This window comes from Musa acuminata, chromosome BXJ1-3, assembly GCF_036884655.1.
Source record: "Musa acuminata AAA Group cultivar baxijiao chromosome BXJ1-3, Cavendish_Baxijiao_AAA, whole genome shotgun sequence".
Lineage (NCBI taxonomy): Eukaryota > Viridiplantae > Streptophyta > Magnoliopsida > Zingiberales > Musaceae > Musa > Musa acuminata.
This window is the reverse complement of record NC_088329.1, coordinates 36,751,209-36,766,407: the sequence shown is the minus strand read 5'-3', so window position 1 is coordinate 36,766,407 and position 15,199 is coordinate 36,751,209.

Here is a 15,199-nt window from a genome sequence, read left to right as displayed (position 1 = left end):
CTATGGAATATTAGATGGATAAGGGACTATAGGTACATGGTAACTGAGGACAAACAGGTCCAATATATTGGATTCCCTTGTATCATTTGGAGACTGCGGCGTAGTGACCTAGTACGTCCGTAGTCGATAATAATTCATTGAGCTAGAAAGAGTTCTGATATGTATGACTCACAATCAGCTGGATATTGGGCCTAGAGGGTGTCATATATATGGTAGGTATTACGATGAGTAGAGGTTTGGATATGAGATATCCGTTGGAGCTCCTATCTTATTGGATATCCAATAAGCCCCTGAATTATTGCATCCTATGGATGAGATCCAATAAGAGCCCATGAGAGATTATTGGATAGAGATCCACTAATCTAAGAGGCTTTAGTAGTTGGATGGAGATCCAATACCCAATATGGGAGGATCAATTAAGGTTAAGTTAACAAGGGAAAGAGATTCAGTGGTTCATAGGCTAGAGAGTCTTTTTGCTTCCTCTCCTATTCTCCTCCCCCTCTCCACCTTAGAGTAAGCCTAGAGTTTTGAGGAGCATCGTCGTAGTCTTGTTGTGTGGATCATCGATAGAGAGGAGGGCGCTTGATCTCCTTCACCCTCTTATAGAGATCTGTAGGGATTCTGGGATATACGATCTCATTAGATAACACAATCTATCTCACACGTGGTTTTCTGTTTCATGGATTTTGCGCACGAATCTTCGCATGACGACGAACATATCTTTGGGAATTGAGGATTTTGTTTTCTGTTCTTTCGCTGCGCATATGATGTCCCCCCTAAGATTTCCCAACATATCTTTCATCCCTTCTTCTTGGTCGATAATATTCACTTAGCCCTTAGGTCCTACGATGATAGCTTGGTTTAGAGTCACCACCCCTAGGGGTTTGGACTTCTAAGAGCATTTTACATATTCTTAAGGGATAGATAGATTAACTATGGGAGGGATTGGGATGATTATAAGATTATCTATAGTCTACATGTTCTCTCTCGTGTTAAAAATCATTTTGTGGAATCTTATGGAATGTCATTTATCGTTAAGTCGACCAACGTTGTATTTGCCATAATGGGGTGGACTTTTCTTGTAGCTTTGCTAGATCCTATTGAGATCTCCACCAATCAAAACTGGGTTTCAATTTCTCTTACATGAATGTGTGGCCTAATGGTGATTGGTTACAGAAAGGGGAACACCAGGGTGGATCAGCTTCTTCCAGTATTGCTACTTCTCTCTAGTTTATTTGGAAGAAGAGGAATTGATTACCAATTCCAGCTATCCGAGGACATGTTCCTCTTAAACCCTCATCTCTTCAACACAGATGTGATCCTAACTCTGGAACTGCTCTATGTATAGAACCTGCTCCTAACTTGGTCCTTAATACAGGTAAAGGCAGCTACTCTACTAATTGGGATGGCATCAATGTGGCTGATTTAAACTTCAAGCTGAGTGCATTCACATCTCTTAGACAGTTTTTTGTGATGGCTCCTTCTCAAGTTCAGATGCAAATGTAGGAACTGTTTTTTACTTTGTGGATGGGAATGACACTCTTACATTGAAGAAATCAATACACATCAAGCCTCATCCCCACTCCAAGCTGAATGTTGGTATATTTTGAGATGCTCTTTCTAAATACCACTGTTATGTCTGATTCTTTAGAGGCTATGATAATTGAAATATCTTTAAAGATATTCTTATGCTGGTAGATTTTGTGGATGTCTTACATGTTAACAGGATGGATAATTTTGTACTTCATACCTTAAGGTAATTGGAATTTGATGATCGAGTTCTTTAAGGGAGAGGAATTCAATCTCTATAATTTTATTAAATATTTCCTGAATTAAAAATTTTATATTTAAAGTTTTATTCGTTGCATGTATGTATGACCTAACTAGTAAATCTAACTTGTCTTATATGTTCGGGCATCTTAGGAGTAAGAGAAAAATTATTTATTGACTATTACTCCTAAGAATCAAAATTATTTTTTCACACTCCCTACTCTTCTATTTAAAGTTTAATGCATCCCTTCTCTCGTTCATCAAGAGTGGCCTCGAAGAGCTTGTTAGCAATAGATATTGAGTGGGAGAAGGATTTACGAAAAGAATAGAAGATATGAATAATTATTAAAAAAAAATTATTTAAGAAGAGAAGAAGTTTTATTGAAGAAATAAGTAGGGTAAGAGCAGATCGCTGCTATTGTTGCGATTGCTATTGCTGTGAGGGCACAGGCGTTCCTAAATCCGCCCTTCGTTCTCCTTAAGTCCACCGACTATTGGCAGATCAACGAAGACAGCGAAGGCTACCGTACATTAACATGTTCCCTCTCATATAGTTAGAGAAATCTTATTTTCCTTCCTCTTAGCGAGGTAGAAGATTCTCCGTTAAATTCAGATTTATGATATTTCATCATATATTATAGATTTAGAATTTCTATTTTATGTTTTAAAATGATTGCATTATTCTTAGTTTGATTCTTACATTTAGATATTGTATTTCCTGTTTACAACTGCATGTCTTAAATTTCTAAGATAATTTAATTTAAGATTTCTTTAAAAAATATATTGAAATTGACTTGAGGGAGTCATTCGATTGTTAGAGTTGCGTAGCTCATGATGTTTTCAGCTTATGATGTTTAGATTGAAAAGACATTTGAAGTTCTAATTATTGAATAAGATGTATCAGTTGTTATCTTTGTTGAATGTCTTGAAAGATGATCACATATTTTTATGTGTGGCTTGAGTAAGGAAAGATTACTCATGGACTTGTGTAGAAAGCCATTCTCAAATGAGAGAGATGGCACATTTACATGTTCTAAATTCGATTAATAGATCATCTGATCTTTCTTTAATCTCTAGTATGAATCAAAGAGAAAAAGGAAGGCTTTGTTAGTGTTCCATTCGGAGAAGGTAGAGAAAGCGGCTTTTGTTCCTTACAAACGTTTCTTGGAATCCATTTACTCGTTTCTTTTCAGCCGATCGAACAGTCTCCCTGCGCAGGTACACCGGAAGCTTTTGGTTTGCCTTTCTCGTGGGTCGCCGGTCATGCACTGCGTGACGCCACGAGAGTCGGAGGTGCAATCTTCCTTTCGGAGCGCAGTCTCGTGTCCCTGCAGAAGACAACCGAAAGGTTCAGACGTAATGTTTCTTGGAATCCATTAACGTTTCTGAGCCTTTTGGTTGTCTTCTGCAGGGACACGAGACTGCGCTCCAAAGAGAAGATTGTACCTCCTACTCTCGTGGCGTCACGTAGTGCATGACCGGCAACCCACGAGAAAGGCAAACCAAAAGCTTCCCTTGATCCGTTCATAACCCAGCTGAGCGACCACCGTCGTCTCTCTACACCACCTTCACCTCACAGAAGCGAGAAAGAGAGAGAGAAAGGGACACAGAGATGGATCTGTCAGCTATTTTTGAGGGTCTGGTACCTCTGGTAATCCTTCTTTGGAGGATTCTGCTCTTCTTCGTGCCCCTCCTGCTCGGCGTGGGGGTGCTTGCCGTCACCATCTGGTCCATCAATCTCCGGAAATATGAGCCACAAGTGAACGCCGACATCGCAACGGCGGCAGAACTGCTCTTTGGGTCCCGTGATCTGGCCGACCTGCCTCCGCCTGGGCAACACACTGACGGCCAAAAATCCAAGAATGACTGACCAATGCCTCTTTCCGATCTCTTGGCATCCAAAACCAATCAACTGTTATCACTCATTCGATTTCTTGCATTGGAAGAACTCAGATGATGGGGATGCCAATGTGTATGAAACAAGCATATAGTGAAACATCACTTTCTTTTCTATTTCAAGTAAATTAGAGCTTTTATGTTTCTTTTCTCCTTTTTTTTTCCTTTTTTTTCTTCTTTTTTTGGAATCCTTTATATGTGTCATATTCTATGATGTTATGAGCCAAAGTTGTAAGCATCAATTTATCCAAAAAAAATTTAGAGCATATAATGTAATTTCATGAATTTAAGAACTTGATAAATTTCATAAAATACGTTATTTGATTCGCTCATTTTTCTTCAACCTTAGCTCAAATAACATGCTAAGATCGATCATGAGTTTGAATCAAATTAATGAAGATCAACATATATTGAATAAACATTAATTCAATCCAAAATGTAAGCTTATTAAGTTGTGGACGAACCACTTGTCTTTTTCAATCTTAAGCAATATGAGGCTATTTTTTTTAACTCTCATCCGGTTTATATGTGGAATATTTCCTAACATATGTGAGAGTCGGGGATTTATCTATGATTTTTTATGCTTTTGGCTTGGAGCTATTAATTGTACATTGTATTCTTTTTTTTTATAAAAAAATTCCCATAGAGATAGAAGAAAAATGGAGTTTGAGCCGAAAAGTAAAATCGATTTTATAAAAAAATCATGAAATAAAGAAAAAGTTAAGTAAAAGTACATAAAAGTTAAGCGAAACATTTCACTTGTACAACAAAATATTCTCCCTAGTTTATCGATTATTAAAAGTTATCCAGGACATAGTGATCGAGGTCAATTATGAATTTACTAAAATTATTTTTCTTCAGTCGATTAATAACTTTATTATCGGAGGGATTATATCGAGAAATTCGTTTAGACCTTAGTCTTTATGTAGGTCAACTATGGAGCAAGCAACTTAGTGTACCCCTATTATCACTATGCGTTCAATCTTTTAACTATACTAAGTTTTCTATTATTGAATATCAGATTTTGATAATGAAACCAATTGATAGTGTTTATGATTTAATCTGTATTTTGAGTGACACAAGAAGCTTCAATCAGGGAGAGACAATTAAAGCAAGAAGAATCATGTTGAGCTGGAGTGTAACATGTCAAAAGATTGAATGTCGAGTCAAAGGATTGGTCAACGTATCGATAGAAGGACTCGGGCCATGGGATCGGGCATCAGGCTAAGAAGAGTGGAAATTGTGCTAAGGAAATCGGAGTTGTGAAGGTTAACTGGCCGATTAGGCAATAGGTCGTAAGAGAGGACGATGTGTCGAAGAATCGGACGAGGCGTCGATGAACCAATGACATGTCGGATAATATTTGATTAGTATGGTAATAATTGTCTAGATTAAAGTAGGCTTTAAATGTGTTGGATTAACTACGATAACGATCAAGGCATAAAGCAAAATGAAGTTTCGGAGTCAAGAATGAGATTTCGTTGGGAGTTTGAGAGTTCGTCGGAAGTTCTGCCAGAATTGACCGAGAAATCCAGGAGCTTGCTGGAAGTCCGCTGGAACATTGCCGAGAGATCATCGGAAGTTCACTGGAAGAAACCTAGACTTACCGGACTTATTTAGCTTAATGTATGTCTTAAAATTCGTAGTTAGCACATAATTGAGTTGGAATTGAGCCAACTCAATTAGGGGTCAATTGGGCCCAAGTTTGGGTTGTGTTGGGCCAAGTAAAAAGGCCCAAACAGTGACTCAACAAGTGAAACTATCATGGCACAATCTCCGAGACTATGTCAGGCGATGATATCGCCAAACTAGGTGGTGGTACCGCTAGTGGCAAGGTGTCAAGCGGTGGTACCGCCAAACTGAGTGGTGGTGCCGCCTAGTGTCAGTGATACAAGCGGTGGTACCGCCCAGCACAAGCGGTGGTACTGCCAGGACCCGAGAAATCCGGAATGAGACACTTTTAAGCTCCAAGTTTGAATACACTTGAGGCCTATAAATATCCCTCTCTGTTGGGAAGAAACCTGTTAATGCAGAATAATTCTTTTCCCTCTTTGTGTATCAAAACAGGTTCCTCATCAAAATACCAACTTGATATCAAAATGCTAATATCAATCAGCACAGCATAAACAATAGAGCAATAAATCAATCACACGGTGAGACCAAATCTTTTTAACGTGGAAAACCCAATGTGGGAAAAACCACAGGACCGTAGTCCACCTCAAACTTCCACTATCAATAATAATGATAACAGGTTTACAGTAGGTCTTCTCTAGAATAACTAGAGGATCAGAATAAAATCAAGATCATAGATCTTGGCTCAAGGATAGCATATCTTCATCACGTAGGATGGATCTCCTCAAAAGAGAATTCTAGGTCTCACAGAGTGGATATCGCAGGAAAGTACCTTAGAGAGGGTAAACTGTAGATCAACACCGTTAGGATTGTAGAGTTTGCTGCAAGTATTCTCCACATAAAATTTGGGCCGAAACTGACAACGTTTGGCCACCGATCGTCAACCAGAAAAACTTAGAAACCTTACTTTCTCTCTCTATTTCTCTCTCCTCTTTCTCTACACGCCGCCGCACGCTGCACGGTCTTACTCTAATCTCACCCTAATTTCGTTCTCTCTAATCTCCAATTAGTTGATTTGGGCTTATGACCCAAATTGTCCAAGCCCACATATGGATTGGACCTAACAATTCTCCCCCTCCAGCTCATATGATGGGCTGTACCAAGCCCGCTCTTCGCCTACATGCTTCAAGCTTCTCCTTAGGCAAAGACTTTGTCAACATATCTAAACCATTATCATTGGTATGCACCTTTTCCAACTGTAATTCTTTCATCTCAAGCACTTCACGAATCCAGTGATATCTCACATCAATATGCTTGGATCTAGAATGGTATGTTGAATTCTTGGAGAGGTGAATAACGCTTTGACTGTCACAGTAAACAGTATATCCTTCCTGTTTCAAGCCCAATTCCTGTAAAAACTTTTTCATCCATAAAGCTTCCTTACAGGCTTCAGTAACTGCTATGTATTCTGCTTCTGTGTTTGATAGAGCAACACACTTCTGTAACTTAGACTGCCAAGAGACTGCTCCTCTTGCAAATGTCATCAAGAATCCCGAAGTGGACTTCCTGGAATCAGTATCACCTGCCATGTCTGCATCTGTGTACCCTTCTAACACAGGTTCATCATCACCAAAACATAAACACAACCTGGAAGTACCTCTTAGATATCTTAATATCCATTTCACTGCTGCCCAATGTTCCTTTCTAGGATTTGAGAGAAATCGACTAACAACTCCAACTGCATGAGCTATATCTGGCCTAGTACAAACCATAGCATACATCAAACTGCCTACTGCAGATGAGTAAGACACTCTGGATATTTCTTCTTTTTCTTTCTCACTTGTAGGACATTGTTTTGAACTCAGCTTGAAATGACCTGCAAGTGGAGAACAAACTACTTTGGCTTTACTCATGTTGAATCTTTCAAGAACCTTTTCAATGTAAGTCTCCTGAGATAGCCAAATCTTCCTTTTCTTCCTATTACGAAGAATCTTCATGCCAAGTATTTGTCTCACCGATCCTAAGTCTTTCATGGCAAAAGACTTACTTAGCTCTCTTTTAAGCTTTTCAATTTTTCCAACATCATGGCCAACAATCAACATATCATCAACATATAGCAGTAAAATAATAAAATCATCATCTGAAAATTTCTTCATAAATACACAATGATCAGATGTGGTTCTATCATACCCTTGACTCATCATAAAGGAATCAAACTTCTTGTACCACTGTCTAAGTGTCTGTTTGAGTCCATATAAGCTTTTCCTAAGCTTACATACCAGATTTTCTTTTCCCTTGACTTTGAAACCTTCTGGTTGCTCCATGTAAATTTCTTCTTCTAAGTCACCATGAAGAAATGTTGTTTTTACATCAAGTTGCTCAACTTCTAAATTCAAGCGGGCAACCAAACCAAGAACAACTCGGATAGAGGACATTTTCACAACCGGAGAAAATATTTTTTCAAAGTCAATACCTTTCTTCTGACTGAATCCTTTCACAACTAGTCGTGCCTTGTATCTTTGTTGTGAGCTATTATTTTCAGTCTTCAATTTATAAACCCACTTATTCTTGAGAGCTTTCTTCTCTTTCGGCAGCTTTACCAAGTCATAGGTGTGGTTCTCAAGCAAGGATCTCATCTCTTCTTGCATGGCTTTAACCCACTCACTCTTATTCTCATGTAGAATAGCTTCTTGGTAAGTTTCTGGCTCTCCCCCATCAGTAAGCATAACATACTCATGTGGACGATATCTGGTAGAGGGTTGTCGCTCTCTAGTGGATCTTCTCAATGGAATCTCAACTTGTGGTGGAGGTGCCTGTTCAGTTGGTTCAGCACCATCAACTGTAGGTGTATCATCACTAGTATTCTCACCATAATCTTCTTGTTCATCTCCCTCATGATCATCATGAACTACAGGTGAAGGAACTGGACCCAAACTCCAAGGAATATAAACAGAGGTTTCTGGCTTCTCAACATTATCACCATCATCAAACAATTGGTCTTCAAGAAACACAACATCTCTGCTTCTAATAATCTTCTTGTTCACTGGATCCCATAATCTGTACCCAAACTCTTCATGACCATATCCCAAGAAGATACATGCTTTTGCCTTATTATCAAGCTTGGACCTCTCATCTTTGGGAATATGAACAAATGCTTTACACCCAAAGACTCTTAAATGATTATAAGATATATCTTTTCCTCTCCATACTCTCTCTAGAACATCACCTTGCAGAGGAACTGATGGAGAAAGATTTATCAGGTCAACTGTAGTTCTCATAGCCTCCCCCCAAAATGACTTTGGTAACTTGGCATGGGAAAGCATACACCTAATCCTTTCTTCAATGGTTCTGTTCATCCTTTCTGCCACACCGTTCTGCTGAGGAGTTTTAGGAACTGTTTTCTCAAGCCTGATACCATGGAACCTGCAATAATTCTCAAAAGGACCCCTGTACTTGCCACCATTATCTGATCGAACACACTTTAGCTTTCTGCCAGTTTCTCTTTCAACATTGACATGAAACTCCTTGAAAGCATCGAGTACCTGGTCTTTAGATTTCAAAGCAAAAGCCCAAACTTTTCTAGAATGGTCATCAATAAAAGTAACAAAATAAAGAGCACCTCCAAGAGTTCTAGTTTGCATTATACAAACATCAGTATGAACTAAATCAATAACATCATATCTTCTAGATGATGGATATGTCTGAAATGCAACTCTATGTGTTTTTCCAGCTAAGCAATGATCACAAGATTTAAGAGATGTACCTTGCAACTCTGGTAAGAACTGCTTTCTAGCAAGAGTTTGAAGTTCCTTCTCGCTGATATGTCCAAGCCTCTTATGCCAAAGATCTATACTTTCACCTTTTCGAATTGCATTAATCTCTCCTTTGTGTAGCTTAGCTTCCATGACATAAAAAGAGTTAATCTTCTTTCCTTTTGCCACAATTAGAGAACCTTTAGTGAGTTTCCATTTACTTTCACCAAAATAATGTGCAAAGCCCTCATCATCAAGTCTACCTGTAGATATCAAGTTAAGACGAATATCTGGAACATGCCTTACATCTTTGAGTATCAATTTGCTCCCAATACTGGTCTCCAAGCAAATATCTCCAATACCCATAATCTTAGATGTACCATTGTTTCCCATTCTGACATTACCAAAATCACCAACACTGTAAGATCTAAAGAAATCACCATGAGAAGTAACATGAAATGAAGCACCAGAGTCAATTACCCAATTACTATCCTGAGCTACAAGGCTAACACAACCTTCATCATAGACAATAGTGATATTACCTTCAGCTGCAACTGTATTGATCTCTTTCTCATTTTTCTTCATTTTATTCTGTTCTTGCTTCCAAAACCTACACTCTTTCTTTATGTGACCTGGCCTATTACAGTGAAAACATTTGATATCTCTTCTAAACTTGGATCTTCCTCTATGACCATATGGATTTCTGCTATGACTTCTTCCACGTCTTTCTTGTTTTTCAGTAACAAATGCACCAGAAGAAGATTCACTCTGTTCTTTCCTTCTTGCATCTTCATTTAGCAAACTGTCTTTAACCATATCTATGGTTAGAGTCCCCTCTGGCGTGGAGTTACAAATAGTCACCACATACGTTTCCCAACTTTCTGGTAAAGAGCTGAGAAGTAATAATCCCTGCATCTCATCATCTATATTCATTTTCATAGCAACCAACTTGTTTGCAAGACTCTGAAATAGGCTTATGTGCTCAACAATGTTACCACCATCTTTATACTTCAAATTTACAAGCCTTCTGAGGAGAGAAATTCTATTTCCCACTGTCTTTTTCGCAAAGAGATTTTCTAACCTTTGCCAAACAACATCAGCTCTGATTTCATCTGAAATATGCTCATGCAAGTTTATATCCATCCATATTCTAATATAGGCAATAGCTTTTCTATGTTGAACTTCTCATTCTTCATCGTCCATAATAGAAGGTTTATCTTTAACCTTGATAGGCTTATACAAATCTTTGCAATAGAGCAAATCTTCCATCAGACACCTCCAAGTGGAATAATTTGATGAGTTCAATTTAATCATACCATCTGACTGCTCCATTTCAATCACACAAGAAAACTAGCACCAAACAACCTGATGCTCTGATACCACTTGTTGGGAAGAAACCTGTTAATACGGAATAATTCTTTTCCCTCTTTGTGTATCAAAACAGGTTCCTCATCAAAATACCAACTTGATATCAAAATGCTAATATCAATCAGCACAGCATAAACAATAGAGCAATAAATCAATCACATAGTAAGACCAAATCTTTTTAACGTGGAAAACCCAATGTGGGAAAAACCACGGGACCGTAGTCCGCCTCAAACTTCCACTATCAATAATAATGATAACAGGTTTACAGTAGGTCTTCTCTAGAATAACTAAAGAATCAGAATAACATCAAGATCATAGATCTTGGCTCAAGGATAGCATATCTTCGTCACGTAGGATGGATCTCCTCAAAAGAGAATTCTAGGTCTCACAGAGTGGATATCGTAGGAAAGTACCTTAGAGAGGGTAAACTGTAGATCAACACCGTTAGGATTGTAGAGTTTGCTGCAAGTATTCTCCACATAAAATTTGGGCCGAAACTGACAACGTTTGGCCACCGATCGTCAAGTAGAAAAACTCAGAAACCTTACTTTCTCTCTCTATTTCTCTCTCCTCTTTCTCTGCACGGCTGCACGCTCTTACTCTAATCTCACCCTAATTTTGTTCTCTCTAATCTCCAATTAGTTGATTTGGGCTTATGGCCCAAATTGTCCAAGCCCACATATGGACTGGACCCAACACTCTCATCCCTCGTTAACACACACAAGCACAGATAATTTAAAATTGAGAAAATACTATAGTAATCACTTGATAGATCCCCTCCTCTAATTTGAAGTTTAGAATTATGTTTAGAGAGGAGTGTGTGCTTGTAAAAGGTAGTCTCCTAAACCCGTGAAAAGGAGAAGAGGGGTGTAAAAGGGTAGTTGGTCTTCGCCAATTGAAGGAAGACCGATAGTGAAAGCCGATGGCTTCGAGTGAAGAGAAATCTGAAATGGATGTAGGTCACGATGACCGAACCACTCTAAAAATCTGATTTGCATTTCTTTTGTGCAATTTACCTTTACTGCAAATTGTTTTACTTTCACTACGCTTTCATATACTTTCAAGTTAATATCTTTCCTAAATGGGTTTTATTGTACGAAGATTTTCGAAATCGACGTTTTTATCCGCTGCATTAATTCAACCCCCCCTCTTATTGTCGACTTGTTCCTAACACCTACATTATAGGCACCTGGGCTTAAACTAAATCGAGCTAATCCAAACATCATCAATATCATCACTATCATTTTGGCACTAAGAGGGTTCCATGTTGTAGGAACATGATCCCATTGACCCGCTCAAGTCAGGCTGCTTTGCCCCCGACCGATAATACTTTTACTCATAGGTAAACAAAAGTTGACATTTCCAATGCTTGGCACTTCTATCTCGACGTAAACCTTGATGCAATACTAGCAATTATTCAATAACCATAATCTCTCTCCACTGATGGAGACCCCCACTCACATGATAGTCCCCGTGGAGTCTTTCTGAACCTCACTTAATAGGTTTAGACACTGACTGGAATGATGTAGTATGTCATCCCCCTCATTCCTGAATTAGCCTAGTTGATGGTGGTGGACCTGATGCCACAATAGTCAACAACTTTACCAATGCCGATCGAGGTCTCTCGGTCGATCATGATGCCTATTGCCCTAGAAAGCCCATAGGTAATTAATCATTTAGTAGATGAAGTGCCATAATACTTAAGTTTGAGGTCCAATTAATGGATTTCACATAATATATCATTCAGGTACAGTTGCAATTGATGGACCAATGCTTAATGCTTAGAAGACATACGCTAGGAGTTCCACTTGGTAGAGGGGGATTCGATTGATATTACTTGAAAGACATACTCCCTAGAAAGCACATAATCAATCAATCATATGGCAATGGAGTGCCACAATGCTCAAGTTTGAGGTCCAATCAATGGATGTCACATAGAATATACTCTTCGAGAGTATTTGTAATAGATGGATCGACGCTTGGAAAACATATGCTGAGAGTTCAGGGGGATTCAACCGACATTGCTTCGATCCTCCATCTGGAGGGGGAACCTAAGCCCCACCTCCAACTTATCGATGTATATGCAAAGGTACCTACACATTAGGTTAATGAGGCATTATTTAGGCTGAGGTGCTTACAAATTGTACTCAACTAAAATAGAGTATCGGACATACAAAAAATCCAGATTCTCTAGGGTCAAAATAGAATCCTAATTGTAGAAAATCTATATGGTCTAAAGGTCTCTTAGGATCTTATGATCTATTGATGTTAGCCCCCTTAAGGAGGAGAAAGTTAGGACCCCTCCCAACCTTAGACTATTCGAGGATAAGACTTCAATTCCCTCAATTACTTGACTAATGGATTGGGATTCAGAAGAGAGTGAGGATGATATTTTCTCAACTGAGGTTTGAGGTGAAAAGAAAAGTACTTTAGAGGCCCGAGATGCTAGAAGGTTGGGAATGGCTCAAGATATAAAGTGAGTCCTACCATCATACAGATAGGACTAATATCTTGGGGCCATCTCTTTAACTTCCAAAAGTCCCATCAGTAGTTTTTTGCCCAACAGTCATGTTAATTATCTCTTGCTCAACCTTTCCGCTCAATCGACAAGACTTTTTCACTCATCAAATGTTGATCGATTGTTGGAGCCAAACTATAATGTGCCCATCTTGGGTTAAGCAGCAAAGAGCGGATGTGTCAGTCTTAAGCTAAGCATCCAAGAGCACCGAATATATCCTTCTCGAGTTAAGTATTCAAAAACACTAAATATGTCTTTCTTGAGCTAAGTATCTAAGAGCACCTATTGTGCTCTTTTTGGGCTAAGCATCTAAGAGCTCTCGTCACATCTCTCTCGAGCTAAGCATCCAAGAGTGCTTGTTGTGTCATTCTTGGACGAGACATCCATGATTGCCCGATGTACCCCTCTTGGGTTAGGCACCAGAGGTCCCTCGATGCAACTTCCTTAAATCGAGCCACTAATTCCTAACACACCAATGTTGATGTATTGAGTCACCACTTGAGTTGCACTTCTGAATTACTCCATAAGAGTTCTCGAAGTACGCCTTCATGGGTGAGACAAATGATGAGGGAAATATTAATCCCCAATCACAACTTACCACATGGTAACACAATCAATAATAGAAAGATATGATCCAATCAACAAATAGACCACATGGACACCTATCTAAAATAGGGAGAATATATTGCTCGTATCGTAGAATATTTTTCTGATTTATCCACTATAAAAATTTATCTAAGGCACGATAATGGAGATCAGTTATGATTTATTAAAATTACTCCTCTTTTGTCGATCATTGACTTAAATATTGAAGAGATCATAGTAGAATAAGCATTCAAGTCCACCTAAACCTCTCACGGAGCTTTAGAGTTTTCAAGAACATTAGACTTTTTGCATATGCGGGCTTGTACCAAATCAAACATCACTAAAATCATCAATATCATATATATATATATATATATATATATATATATATATATATATATATACTAGCCAAAGATTATGATCATATAAAGTGCGGAAAGATTGACTTTTTTCTGGGACAAATAAATCAATGAGAAAACAAGGAAAATAAAATCTTGTAGTTGATAAAACAATAAAAAAAAAGTAGTCGACTTACTATTTTAAAAAAGACTGTAGTTTTCTTTGAAACATAGTCACGTAAGTAATTTTTTTATCCCGTTAATTGTCCAAAACTTTTATTACCAATAAATAAATAATGATCAAATGATTAACCTATTAAAAATAGCATGGATAAAGGATAAAATACGATGAACCAAAAACAATTATGTTAAGAACTAATAAATGGAAGAAAATAAAGAGGAAAAGAATAAGGAAATGAGAAAAAGTAAGACGCAAAAGATTATGTGATTTCTCTCTTTGGCACATCAAAGCAACAATAAAACGAGGAAAATAATTTTCAAAATTGGTTAATAAAATAAGAAAGAAATAGTCGTTTTAGTATTTTTAAGTAGACGAAGATCTCTTTATTAATTAATTGCTTAGTAGCCAAAAAGAATTTATTGCCAATATACCAATAAATCAAAAATTAGCCTTTTAAAATTAGCCATCAAAATGATCAAATACAATAAACAAACAAAAGCAACTATGTTGAAAACACATAAATGTAAGAAATAACAAGGAAAAAAGAAAAAAAAAAAAGGATCTAAAGATTATATTCTTCTCTCTCTCTCTCTCACTCTCTCTCTCTCTCTCTCTCTCTCTCTAACACATGCAATTTACACTGAATCAGTGTGTAATAGAAGACATATACAAATGAGTTCTACAACAATAAAACTCTCTCACGAAGTTACCAATTCAACCCAACGAGTAAAGCATTTCACTATGATATCATCTTATATTTTTTTTGTTGTTATTAGATAAGACATCATCTTAATTTCTATTTGATATGCGAGACATATCATCTCCACCCATTCGATTACGATCTCATTTAATCGACACATCATATAGGGGTCTGACCCTACATGACGATGACATGACGCCGGATGTTGACTTGGTGAGATCATCACGTAGCATCACATCGTCTGTGCAAGTATGTGCAGCTATTGATCTCAGATTTGTCCATCCCTTACATAGCTTCTGCGCAGACTGGTAGCATGAAGGCGACGCACAAAGATGATCCTTCCTCGACACAACCATCGACGACGAGGACCTCAAGGTGTTTGCTTGTATGCGTCGCGTTGCACCGCCTTCCGAAGGATGATGAGCCGCAGAAAGGCGACGCACAAACATGATCCTTCCGCGACACAACCATCGACGACGACGACCTCAAGGTGTTTTCTTGTATGCGTCGCGTTGCATC